General features: G+C 39.2%; 1 pseudogene; it reads right to left on the bottom strand.

Annotated features, from left to right (window-relative positions):
- Window positions 1–699: 699 nt before the first annotated feature.
- Window positions 700–13487, bottom strand: LOC115512987 (annotated as a pseudogene).
- Between the last annotated feature and the right edge of the window lie 527 nt (window positions 13488–14014).

The following is a 14014-nucleotide window of genomic DNA, read 5'->3' as shown; positions in this document are numbered from 1 at the left end:
ACTTTTGGATCTTGGTGGGTTTCCCTTTCAGGGTCATGTGTTCCAGCCCTGGCATCTGCTATGAGATCAGTCAGGGAGGGTGTCAGGACATGCTCCCACCTCCTACTCTTTCCCTCCAGCCCCCTTGGTGTTTTCACACCATTCCCCTCTGGACTTTTATCCTCAATCATGCAAAGCACACAAGACATGGCGACCCTGTGTCTACAGGAGAGCAGGACTGCTTCTTAGAAACACAGGACTAATTTCTTAGAAACTCTCCAGTAGGTGAGAAGAACAGCTTTCATTACATGTTGGTGAGTCACTCCTTCTCAAGGAAGGAGAGAATAATTTTCCCGGAGAAGCAAAATGACAACAGATACCTCCCCCAAATAGGGCTTTTATATTTTGACTCCCAAGGAAAATGAGCGGAACTGAATAGCATTCTGATTGATTGATTGATTGATTGATTTAATAGCATTCTGATTTAGTTGTCACAGCACATCATAAGCTTGGTGATGATTATTAAAATCATAAACTGGCCTCCTTCTACTTTCTGGCCACAATAAGAACAACCCTTTTATTCTTTCAAAAATTAATTATTTTCCAAACCTTGTCATCTTTATTATTTTCCTTGTGTCTTTCCCCAAATCTTCATATCTTTTTTTAAAATCAGGTCCTACTACTACTCAGTGCTTGGTGAAGGCTCTGTTTGATGCAAAGTCATATCAGGGTCTTAAGTGACACTTTGGTAGCCACTTGTCCTATGCAGATTTTAGTTTTGGAATTGTTATAATTGTACTGCTTTGCTAAGTCATGCTCGCTTTGCTCCATGTTATCTGGATAGCCAACCTTTGGCAAAGCAGCTTCTGGCGAACCCTGAGATAGAGGTAGTGGAACAGTTCACGTCTTAGAGAAACTACCTCCCAGATGCTTGGCCTCTATGCTCCTGCCTTGGGTCAGTTTGACGGCTTTTTAGTTTCTATCCTGGGACTCCACCTGTTTTAGTCCAAATATATATTAGGTGTAAGTTACATTAACTCTGTCTTGAAGATGGCATAGTCAGATAGAGGTTCATCTGTCTCCCATGACAAGAAGTCTGGGGTTGTTGCCCGGTAGCATTGGTTCAGCTGCTCATCAGCATCACCGGGGTCCTAGCTCTGCCCTTCTTACTTCTGCTGCCTTTCATTCTCATATTTTTGGTCTCATGATGCCAAATGGGATCTATAGCTCCACACATGGTATCAGTGATATATGTGCGTGGGGTGGAGGAAGAGCTGAAAGCCCTCAGCACCCTCTTCTCTTGCCTAGAAATCTGAAGCTATACTTCATTGGCCACATCTTTGGCCACCCCTACCGGCACAGGAGAGTAGGAAAGAGATGAGGTTTTCTGGCCTTGATGGCAGAGAGGAGCACAAGAGAAAAGGGTTGGAAATGGCTGTTTGATCACCTAACCACCAGTGCTGCAAATCACACAAGAAAGAGGCATTCCAAAGTTGTTAATTAGGGTGGTCCCTGTACAGGAGCTTTGCCAACTTGTTGTTGGGGAATTCCTCAAATTAGGGGAGGTAAGTTCTGTCTTCACTACTGCAGATAAAAATACCAGAAACCCACTTGCCCAGCCTTCCTTGAACTAAGGTGGGAATCTGAGAGGGAGAGGTGGGGTGGGGGAGAAGCCCATGTCCAGTTGTACTTGAAGCCAGTCTTACCCCCATCCCTCTCCAAAACCATTCAGTTGTATGGGTCGGTATACGTAGGTCATCACACTTTTTTCCTGAAGACAATTTGGGTTGAGGTTTCTGTCACTTGAAAGCAAAAGCATCCGAGTTAATACATACTTAGAGTAAAATTCTTCTGGTATAAAATAATAAAACTACTTCACTGGTATAATTTTTGTTTCTAAAAACTTCGTCAGCTTGCTTAGACCAGTTAAAGCCACAAATCCTTGTTCTTTCTTCTTCTCATTACCCCCTCTTCCCACTCTACTGTAGCATGGTGTCTGTGTTGTCTTAAGGACCTTTATTCCAAAAGATAAATCATAATGGACATAAATTCCACTTGCAATAAATCTATTCAAAACTCTTCTTTCCCCATCCCCCATACAACATACATTCCCATGGGAATATATATTCCCATATATTTACATTGTTTCAGAGACTATTTGGAGGTTGTAGTAGCCAGCTTCTAAGACAGCCCCCACTCATCTTACCTCCTGATATTCATACCCTTGTGTGCTTCTGTCTCACATTGAACCAGGTTGGTCTGGTACAGCATATACCCTGATACGTTGCTAGTGGTGATCCACTGATTTGTCCTAAAGATTTTGGCAGTCAGTGCACAAAGAAGGAGACACAATTAGTATGATCCAGAAAGAGACTACTTCAATAGTCCTTAAAAAGAACATTGTGCAATATCATGAACAGATGTTTCAAAAACAATGTTTTCAGTAGAAATAAATTTGCTCCTATTTAGACTTACAGTGTCTAATAATCACATCAGTTGTAAGAAATAGAATGTTTTCCTTCAAAAATGGAATAGGCTTAATTCTAGACCCAGCAAAGATGGGTTCAAGTATAAAGAACTCACCAGTATGAAGAAATTAATGAGAGTCGGAGCTCACAATTCAGATTCATCTTCAATGAGCTTTTTAAAAAATGGATTTTTTTAAAGTTTATTTATTTATTTTGAGAGAGACAGAAAGAAAGAAGGGGCCAGGGGAGGAGCAGAGACAGAGGGGGACAGAGGATCCGAAGTGGGCTTTGTGCTGACAGCAGAGAGCCCAACATGGGGTTTGAACTCATGAGCTGTGAGATCATAACCTGAGCTGAAGTTAGATGCTTAACTGACTGAGCCACCCAGGCTCCCTTAAAAACTGAATTTTTAATTAATTGTTTTACATGAGAGTGCATTTAAAAGACTCACTGAGAAGTAGGATCTATAATCATTAAACAGTTGGATTTGGCTTATAAATCCCTGGAAAATAAACCTCCCCAATGTTCTTGAATCTGCTTTCATTTATATATAAGACAGCTAGAAAAATACAACAATATCATGTTGTAAAAAAGACAACTAACTAATCACATCCTGTGTGGATTTATTAGATCTAAGTCTTTTTAAGGATAATATACATTAGCACATAACTTTGGGGCACTATAATCAGGAGAATGAACCCACAACAATGGGGATAAATTAATTCAGTGTTGTGCTGCAGTTGGCTTGTGCCAGCTCCCTTCCCGACTCTGTGATCAGTGACTGCATGCTGGGAGCTTGAAATCAGTCAGTTGTTATAACTTCTCCAGCACACTGCTGGATGAATTTCTCAAATAGAGTGTTGAGCAAATGAAGCAAAACAGTATATATGGTGTGATCCATTTATAAATAAACTACAACAATTGGCCAAACTAATCTATGCTTGTAGCGGCCAGGAGAGAGAAAGGGTGGTGAACGAAAGGGGTATGAGGTGGGCCCTGGAGGTGTTTGTGAGATTTTATTGCTTGACTTGGGTGCTGGGATCATGGATGTATTCACTTTTTGAAAATTCATAAATATGTACCCTTCTGAATTGTACATGTTTCCATATGTGCATTATCCTTCAATAAAAAGTTAAAAATAACAAAAAAGTAAGCAAGCCATTAGACTAAAAATGAGTCTTTAAACAAGATAAAGAGTTATAAAACAAAAACAAAAGACAAAGATGTATAATAGAAGGCAACAAAATCTGCAAAAAGCAAAACTCTTTCTGTAGGAATTGGGTGTCCTGGTATTTGACACATTGTATGTGTCATTGCATAGGCATGGAATCAATGAACCAATGGACATTTCTCTTGAACCAATGGACATTTCTCTTAAAATCCTCCTCCAGTCAACTCTGCAAATACATTATTTCAAACATTGTTATAGAAACTCTTTTTTAATTAAAAAAAATTTTTTGATGTTTATTTATTTTTGAGAGAGAGAGGCAGGCAGAGCATAGGCAGGAGAGGGGCAGAGGGACAGGGAGACACAGAATCCAAAACAGGCTTCAGGCTCTGAGCTGTCAGCACAGAGCCTGACGTGGGGCTCAAACTCATGAGCTGTGAGATCATGACCCGAGCCGAAGTCAGACGCTTAACTGACTGAGCCACCCAGGAGCCCCAATAATTGTTTTTATCAACATAAAAATGTTTCCTAGTTAAGTACTTAAAAAGTATCAATTCTCGGAATGCCTGGGTGGCTCAGTCAGTTAAGTGTCCAACTTTGGCTCATGTCATGATCTCATGGTTTGTGAGTTTGAGCCCCGCATTGGGCTGTGTGCTGAGAGCTCAGAGCCTGGACCCTGCTTCCATTTCTGTGTCTCCCTCTCTCTCTGCCCCTCCCTGCTCAAGCTCTGTCTCTCCTTCAAAAATCAATAAACATTAAAAAAAATTTTTTTTAAAGTATCAATTCTCTTTGTGCATACAGTTTTTTTGCAATCATACTTAACTTTGCAGCAAATAACATGAGACAGGCAACAGGAATGATGAGATATCTGGAAATAATTTTATACAATGCATCAAGGAATGAAAGAGAAATTCCCTATTTACAAGTGAAAAAGCCTCAAAGAGCCTCTTCTTGTAGATTTCCTTAGTCCATAGTGATACTTCTGCAAGTGACTGCTTATGGTGGGTGTTGCTGACGGGCAGATTCGACTTTTTATTCCCACCAAGCGTCTCTTATTTGGTTCTATGAAAGTTTGATAATTCAGTTCCATTGCAAGAGTAGCTTTTGTGGTTTACTTGCAGAAAACCCTCTAGAATTTATCTGTTAACATCAGTAGCAGCTCTTATATTATTAGACAAACAAAACCAAATAAAACTTTTTTATTTATGCCATAAAGTATCATGTAATAGCATATTATACAATATGATAAAATATATTCTTTTTCATCTATTTCTCTAAACTTCCTAAGATCTTACTACAATGAAAAAGGTGGTATCAGTAAGGAGTGGGTTGGACTCTATTAAATATCTTCAGGAAACCCTCTGTAAATGTTTCTTTCAACTAAGCTTCTGATAAAGACTTGGATAGCAGCTCATGTCTATTGCTCTTTATTTGGATACCATAGGATTTTTTTTTTTTTTTTTACAATTGTAACTACTTATTAAGGACTTTTAAGTGGATAACTAAAAGAAGTTAATAGCTGAAAATATCTTTGAGGGCATCTGAACCTACTCACTTATTTATTTATTTTTTGAAGTATAAATAGACATAAAAATCCAATTAGATTCAGGTGTACATCACAGTGAGTCAATATTTTTATACATTACAAAATGATCCCCATATTTAGTCGTTATGATCTATTGCTATATGAAGTTATTTTAATATTTTTTACTATGCCCTATGCTGTACATTACATACCTAAGATTTATTTACAGTTGACCCTTGAAAAACACAGGTATGAACTACAGAAGTCCATGTTTACATGGATTTAAAAATAAACACAGCATGGAACTCTAAATGTATTTTCTGTTCCTTATGATTTTCTTAATAAGATTTTCTTTTCTTTAGCTTACTTTATTGTAAGAATAGAATATATAGGGGCACTTAGGTGGCTCAGTTGATTAAACGGCTGACTCTTGATTTCGGCTCAGGTCATGATCTTGTGGTTCATGAGGCTGAGCCCTGCTTTGGGCTCTGCGCTGATGGAGCAGAGTTTGCTTAGGATTCTGTCTCCTTCTCTCTGTCTCTCCCCTGCTTGCTCTCTCTCTCTCTCAAAATAAATAAACATTAAAACAAATCATAGAGTATATAATACATGTAACATACAAAAATGTGTGTTTTTTAATGCTTATTTACTTTTGAGAGAGAGAGAGAGAGAGAGCGCGCGCGAGCGAGTGGGGGAGGGGCAGAGAGAGACAGAGACACAGAATCCAAAGCAGGCTCCGGGATCGGACACTTAACCGACGGAGCCACCCAGGCGCCCCTACAAAATATGTGTTAATCAACTGTTTATGTTATCAGTAAGCCTTCTGGTTAGCAGTAGGCTGTGAGTAGTTAAGTTTTGGGGGACTCAAAAGTTACAAGCAGATTTCTGATTGCATGGAGGGGTCAGAGCTCCTTACTCCCACATTGTTCAAAGGTCAACTATGTTTTATAAGTAGAGGTTTATAGCTCTTAGCCCCATTCACTTATGTCCCCAGCCCCTCTACCCTCTGGCAGCCCCCAGTTTGCTTCCTGTGTCTCTGAGTCTGTTTCTGTTGTGTTTTGTTTGTTCATCTGTTTTGTTTCTATTAGATTCCTCATATAAGTGGAATCATATGGCATTTGTCTTTCTCTGTCTGACTTATTTCACTTATCATGATGCCCTCTAGGTTCATCTATGCTGTTGCAAATGACAAGATCTCATTCTTTTTTATGGCTGAGTAGGAAGCCATCTGATTTAACACTGAGAAACACTGGAGGTCAGATTGGCATCTAACTGGGAATGTTCAAGCACATGACAAAGCTCAAAATCTTATCTTAATAGGAAAGTGGCCCCTAAGTGCTGTGATAATAAAGCTAAATTCATGTACTCTCCATTTGAGAGTTCCAATATTTTCTCTATTGCTTGACTGATTTAAGTGATATGCGAGGAATATACAACACAAAAACAACCCTTTATTAGGCAAGATTTAATTTCTTTCTAGGCTCAATATCCGTAAAGTGGAGATAATAATGAAAGCGAAGAAAAATTATGAGCTTAAATTAAAATATATCAGTAATGTGTGTTTGTATCTTGCAAGAGAGAGACTATCACCTCAGGGAAATGTCATTGTATTTTCATTGCTCCTGACTGGCATTTATTTGAATTTCATTCAGTTAAAAAATGTGTACAGAGTCTCTACTCTATTAAGCCTTCACATACTAAGGAGGGTATAAGAATAGTTGAGGTATAATTCCTGTGGCCAATAAGTTTCCAACAATTTGTGGGAGACAAGTGCACACATGAGAAATGAACATATATACCATACAATGGGTCTCCTGGAACAAGTGTACTATTGGAATTTAGCTGGTACAGGCATACCTCAGAGGTATTGTGGGTTTGGTTCCAGGCAACTGCAATAAATTGAATATCACAATAAAGCAAGTAAAATGAACTTTTTGGTTTTCCAGGGCATATAAAAGTTGTTTACGCTATACCATAGTCTATTAAGTGTACAATAGCATTATATCTAAAAGGTAATAATGTACTTACCTTAATTTAAAAAAATAATTTATTGCTAAAAAATGCCAACCATCATCTGAGCTTTCAAGGAGCCCTAATCTTTTTGCTGGTGAATGATCTAACGTTGATGTTGATGGCCGCTGACTGATTAGGGTGGTGGCGGCTGAAATCTGGGGTGGCAATGTCTTAAATTAAGACAATGATAAAGTTTTCCATATCAGTTGACTCATCCTTTCATGAACAATTTCTCTGTAGCATGTGACACTGTTTGATAGCATTTCACCCACAGGAGAACTTTCAAAATTGGATTCAATCCTCTCACACCCTGCTGCTGCTTTTTCAACCAAGCTTATATGATATTCCATATCCTTTGTTGTCATTTCAATAATATTAGCAGTCTCTTCACCAGGAATAGATTCCATTTCAAGAAATCACTTTCTTTGCTCGTCTGTAAGAAGCAACTCCTCATCTGTTAAAATTTTATCCTGAAATTGTAGCAATTCAATCACGTCTCCAGGTTCCACTCCTGATTTTAATTTTCTTGCTATTTTCACCACATTGGCAGTTATTTCCTCCACTGAAGTCTTCAACCCCTCAATGTTATCCATGAAGGTTGGAATAAACTTTTTCCAAACACCTGTTAATATTGATATTTTGACCTCTTCCCATGAATCATAAATGTTCTTAATGTGATATAGAATGGTGAATTCTTTCTTGAAGGTTTTCAATTTATTTTGTCTAGATCCATCAAAAGAGTCACTGTCTTTGGCAGCTATAGCCTTATGGAATGAATTTCTTAAATAATAAGACCTGAAAGTTGAAATTACTTCTTTAATTATTATTTTTTTTTTGAGAGAGAGAGAGAGATAGAGAATGAGTGGGGGAGGGGCAGAGAGAGAGGGAGACAGAATCCCAAGCAGGCTTCCTGCAATCATCACAGAGCCCAATGCGGGGCTTGAACTCACAAACCGTGAGATCATGACCTGAGCTGAAACCAAGAGTCAGATGCTTAACTGACTGAGCCACCCAGGCACTGCAAAATCTTGATCCATGTGCTGCAGAATGGATGTTGTGTTAGCAGGTATGAAAACAACATGAATCTCATCCATTTCCACCAGAGCTCTTGGGTGACCAGGTGCATTGTCAATGAGCAGGAATATTTTGAAAGGAATCTTTTTTTCTGAGTAGTAAGTCTCAACAGCTTAGAATATACAATAAACCATGTTGTAAACAGATGGACTGCCATCTGGACTTTGTTGTTCCATTTATAGAGCACAGGCAGAATAGATTTTAGCATAATTCTCAAGCCCCTAGGATTCCTGAAACGGCCAATAAGCTGAGGCTTCAGCTTAAAGTCACCAGCTGTTATTTGCCCCTAACAAGAGAGTCAACCTGTCCTTTGAATCTTTGAAGCCAGGCATTGACTTCTCCTCTGTAGCTACGACAATCCTAGATGACCTTTCCTTCCAGTAGAAGGCTGTTTCATCCACACTGGAAATCTGTTGGTTGGTGTAGCCACCTTCATGAATTATCTCAGCTGGACCTTCTGGAGAACTTGCTGCAGCTTCTCCATCAGCACTTGCTGCTTCATCTTGAACTTTGATGTTATGGAGACGGCTTGTTTCCTTAAACCTCATGAACCAACCTTTCCTAGCTTCAAACTTTTCTTCTGCAGCTTCTTGTCTCAGCCTTCATAGAAATGGAGAGAATTAGGGCCATGCTCTGGATTAGGCTTTTGTTTAAGGGAATGTTGTGGCTGATTTGATCTTCTATTCAAACCACTCAAACTTTCTCCATATCAGCAATAAGGCTGATTTGCTTTCTTAGCATTCATGTGCTCACTGGCACAGCCCCTTTAATTTCTTTCAAGAACTTTTCCTTTGCACTGAAAACTTGACTAACTGGTACAAAAGCTTTCCACCTATCTTGGCTTTTGACATGTTTTCCTTTCCAAGCTTAATTATTTTTAGCTTTTGCTTTAAAGTGAGAGGTATACAACTCCTTCTTTTACTTGAACACTGAGAAGGCTTTAAAGGGTTCCTGATTGGCCTAATTTCAATATTGTTGTCTCTTGGGGAATAGGGTGGTTTGGAGAGAGAGACAGAGAGACAGAGAGAGAGAGAGAGATGGGGGAACAGGCAGTTGGCAGAGCGGTCGGAACACATACATTTATCAGTTAAGTTCACTGTTTTATATGGGTGTGGTCCCTGGCATCCCCAAAACAATTACAATAGTAACATCAAAGATCACTGATCACAGGTCACCATAACACAGATAATAATGATGAAAAAGTTTGAAATATTGTGTGAGTTACCAAAATGTGACGCAGAGACGCGAAGTGAGCAAGTGCTGTTGGAAAAATGGCTCTGATGGTCTTGCTTGACAGAGGGTTGCCACAAACCTTCAATTAGAAAAAACGAAACTAACAAAACAAACAAACACACAAAACCAAGTTTCTGTGAAATGCAGTAAAATGAAGCACAAGCAAACAAGGTATACCTGTACCATAAAAAGATGAGGAAGAGGCTCCTGGTCAGATATTTTTGGAAACACTGCACTGATTAAGTTAAAATTGACTAGATGCTTACATCAAGGATTTTCATAACATATAACATGCTAATGTTAATCATGAATTTCCAAGAAGGAGAGAGGGAATGTTGTATCCCAGACTTTTGTATCTTAGAAACCTTGGGTCAGAGAACATCTTGGTGGAAAACGTACGTTGATAAGTGTCACAACTCAGGCTACAGAAGCAAAATGCAGAGAAGATAACAGAATTTGGATTTAGAAGACCTCTATTGAAATACTGGCTTTTCTGCTTTCTAGCTTTCTGAATTTGAAAAACATTATTGCTGGGATTTAGTAAAAGAATAAAGCTATTTTTGGTTTTATTTTTTCAGTGGTGCATTGGAGCTGGCTCAAAAGTTTTGAAGAATTTTTTACCTAGTTACTCAACATAGACATAATTAAAAGTAGTATATATGATATGTGTGTATATAAACTTAAATTAAATAAATGATATGATTATAAAATGTATATAAAATTATAAAAGGTAATAAATATTCAAAACTCATCACTTTCTTGTTATTTTATTATATCTATTATATTTTACTATTTATTATATTTACATTTATTACCATATTAATGCAATGAAAATCCTATATAATTATGTGCTTCTGTACATCTCTTCCCAGCTCCATGTTCACTGATATCACAGCTTGAAATTAGCCAGGGTGGGCTATTTATACCATGGAAAGATACAAATGCTACAAATCAGCCCCCTTTCCTCTCTAGTTGTTAGACAATGGCCAGCCCACCACTAGCTTAGTGACAATTAAATACGATATTGTGTCTTAACCTCCTTAAAAAAATGCCTTAGTTGTGGGATAATTGGAAATAGTGTAACAGGATGCTGTGAGGTACCTCAGTATACAGTATAGGGTACAAGGAAAACAGCTAAATTAAGGCCCTGTTGAGAATAAAACTATAAACTTTCAAAGTCAGCTTGGAAAAGAGCCAGATCTTGACTGAGATGCCAGCTCTGCATGAGGTGTTAAAGAGGCTCTGACCCACGAGGGTGCCTGGGAATTAGGGGAGAGCACCTTCTGTGAGGAGAGAAGAGCTCTTAAAGAAAAGCTATCTGTCCCTCTTACCACTCTCTGGGGCAAGAAGATACTTGGTCAATAGACACCTTTGGTGGACTTGCAAATTTTGTGCGTGTAGAAAGAAGGTGCTGTTGCTGTCTGTACTAATTTCCTATTGCTGCTGTTACAAATTAAGACACAAACTCTGTGTCTTAAAGCAATACAAATTTATCATCTTACTGTTTTGGAGGTCAGAAGTCCAAATGGATCTTAGAGACTAAAATCAAGAGTTCAACAGAACTATATTCCTTCTTGAGAATTTAGAGGAGAATTCATTTCCTTACCTTTCTCCTTACCATTCCTTACCTCTCCAGAATGTAGAAACTGTCTACCTGCCTTGAGTTCTGCTCTTTCTTTCATCCTCAGAGCGTGTAACTCCAGCTCCTGCTTTCATTGTCATACTTTATCTCACAGCTTTGACCCTCTTGCCTCCATCTTATAGGAGTCCTTGTGATTCACCGTATCTACTGTGATCATTCAGGATAATCTTCTCATCTTAAAATCTTTAACTTAATCACATCTGCTAAGTCCCTTTTGCCATGAAGACTGACATATGCACAGATTCTGAAGATAAAGATGTGAACATCCTTTGGGGATGCATTATTCTCTCTACAACAAAATTATACTATGAAGTGGATGTTCTCTTAGCTACCAGTCTTGTCTACTTGTTCATGTGGTCCCAGAATTGCAGAAAGGGCAGCATGGTCAGGCAGAGATTACCCTTTCAAATTCCTAGTTCTCAAACAATGCAGATTACAGAGCCTACCTGCTCCCGCAGCTCCTGATTTGGGGTAATAAGGAATGAATGAGACCAAACTGTAGGTTCACTGGAACCAACACATGTGAGGCAATGTAGTTCAAATGCTAGAGGAATGTGGCATGGGGGTGCTGGTAGGGATAGCTTGAAAATGCAGCTGATTCTTGCAAGGGCCCATTGATTCTATGGGATTGCATACCATGTCAGCAAGGTTTTGTTGGGCTTCCACTGATCCACGTAAGTCTGGAGATAATAAGCGAGGTCAGTGGTGATTATCAACAGAATGAGAACCCCTAACCACCACTGACATAAAGTTGTTTATGACCCATAAAGAGAAGCATAGTCAATCCAAGAATCAAATGACCATGAAAGGAAAAGGCTTTTCCCACTCCTCTTCCCAAAACCAGAGTAATACACGTGAGAAAGAAAGGAGTATGAAAAAGTCGATCATTTTATACTCCTTCTCACTCTACTCCAAATTCAATCCTCCATAGGTGAGGTGAAGGAGGAGGGGATTTGCAGTCAGATTGACTTAAATATGGGATTAAAGCTTAAAAATGATCAGTACTGAGTCTTAGTAACTAAAATGCAATAGCCAGTACTAAACAGAAAGTGAAAAGTTGTAGAAGCAGGGGCGCCCGTGTGGCTCAGTTGGTTAAGTGTCCGACTTCAGTTTAGGTCATGATCTCACGGTTCAGTTCCTTCCTGAGGGAAGGACCCTTCCTCCCCCCCCATTAGGTTCTGTGCTGACAGCTCAGAGCCTGGAGCCTGCTTCAGATTCTGTGTCTCCATCTCTCTCTGCCCCTCCCCCACTCATGCTCTGTCTTCCTGTCTCTCAAAGAATAAATAAACATTAAAGAAAAGTTATAGAGGCCGACTGGGATCTCATAAATAGAGTTTGGTATTTGGCAGAAGTCGAGGGGTAGGCAGAGCACAGTTGCTGTCAGTTGTTTGAAAAATAACATCTTAAACATATACCCCAATGTGGTGAGATTCCTCAATTAAACTGGTCACGGAAGAAGTCATTGTTATTGCTGTGCTCAACTGCCAGTGGGGTCATGTAGCTAGTAGACGCCGCTCAGAGTGGAGAAGCAATAAATAGACCGAAAAGCAGAGCAGTATCTGGGGAAATAGCACTGAAAAGAAGAGGCCCAGGGGAATGGGCAGGATTTGGTTGGACAGAGCATTTATCTGCTTTTACTCTCCTAAAATATGAAACATTTGAAAGGATAGAGGAAAATATGAAAATTTTTTGAACTGAGAAAATGAAATGGGTTAGTGTTAGAACTGGGCTAATTGTCCCACAGCCTAGGAATCATACAAGGAACAGCCTTCCAAACGTTCTGTGACCGATGACAGCTGGGCTGTTCACCCTGGTACTAACTGATGCATCTTGGCACCACGTGAGCCATTAGGCTGTTGATAGTGAGCAGGCTGAGCTCATGCATTCTCATCACTCATGCAACAACCTGTCACAGTGTAGGGATGAACAGATAGTGTGCACAAGAAAATGGCCTTTTTTCTTTCCTAAAATGTGTATTCCAGCCGGAAATGCCAAAATTGAGAATAAGGAATAGCTATGGTTCATAAAGAAAAATAAATGGGTCCTGAAAAATTCATACTTTAATATTTTACCAGTAGTAGTCTATTTTTCTAAATCGGCTCTGCATAGAATAACTCATCTCAGAGTAAATGACAGGGTGGAGAGATAAGCGGATGTCCCCTCTGCAGTACCTTCGCCAGGACGTGGAGGTTTGGTCAGCAGTTTCCTCCTTGTGAGTCCAGGCAGGAATATTCCCTCTACAAACAGGAGACATTTTGAAGCATTTTGATCAATTTCAGTATCTGACCAACTGAAATAGCGCTTTGGTGAACTGATGGTATGTAAACGGTGGCCGGGAAGAACCCTCAAGAGTGGCAAGGGGCTGTCAGGTTGCACTAGGGTCATGTGTTGCCCAGAGAAACTCGGGCAATCAGGATGCTGGCCTCTGTAAGCAGTTAGAGGATTGTATCATTCAGCTGGTCATGCCTGTTACTGGATGGTTTTCAAATTTCAGACACTTCAAAATGGTAAGACAAGGAATTTTAGAATTTACATTTCACATTCTTTTCCTTGGGAAGATGAGGGTAAAATTATAAAAATTAGAGAACACAAATCACTATTTTCATACTGACAAAAAATCCTACTAGCTAAAAATCTCTCATATATGGGGGTGCCTGTGTGTCTCAGGTGGTTAAGCATTGGAATTTGATTTTGGCTCAGGTCACGATCTCACAGTTCATGAGAACGAACCCTATGCTGGGCTCTGCACTGACAGATCTCTGTTTGGAATCTCTCTCTGCCACTTCCCTGTTCTCTCTCTCAAAATAAATAAATAAACTTTAATAAAATAAAGTAAAATTCTCTCATATATGACATTTAACACTAATTTAACAATGCATTTTTAATAAATTCCAGGTCGTAAATTTCCAGCC

This window comes from Lynx canadensis, chromosome B1 (assembly GCF_007474595.2).
Source record: "Lynx canadensis isolate LIC74 chromosome B1, mLynCan4.pri.v2, whole genome shotgun sequence".
Classification (NCBI taxonomy): Eukaryota; Metazoa; Chordata; class Mammalia; order Carnivora; family Felidae; genus Lynx; species Lynx canadensis.
The sequence above is the reverse complement of the archived record's forward strand: the minus strand, read 5'-3'. Positions and strand labels throughout refer to the sequence as shown.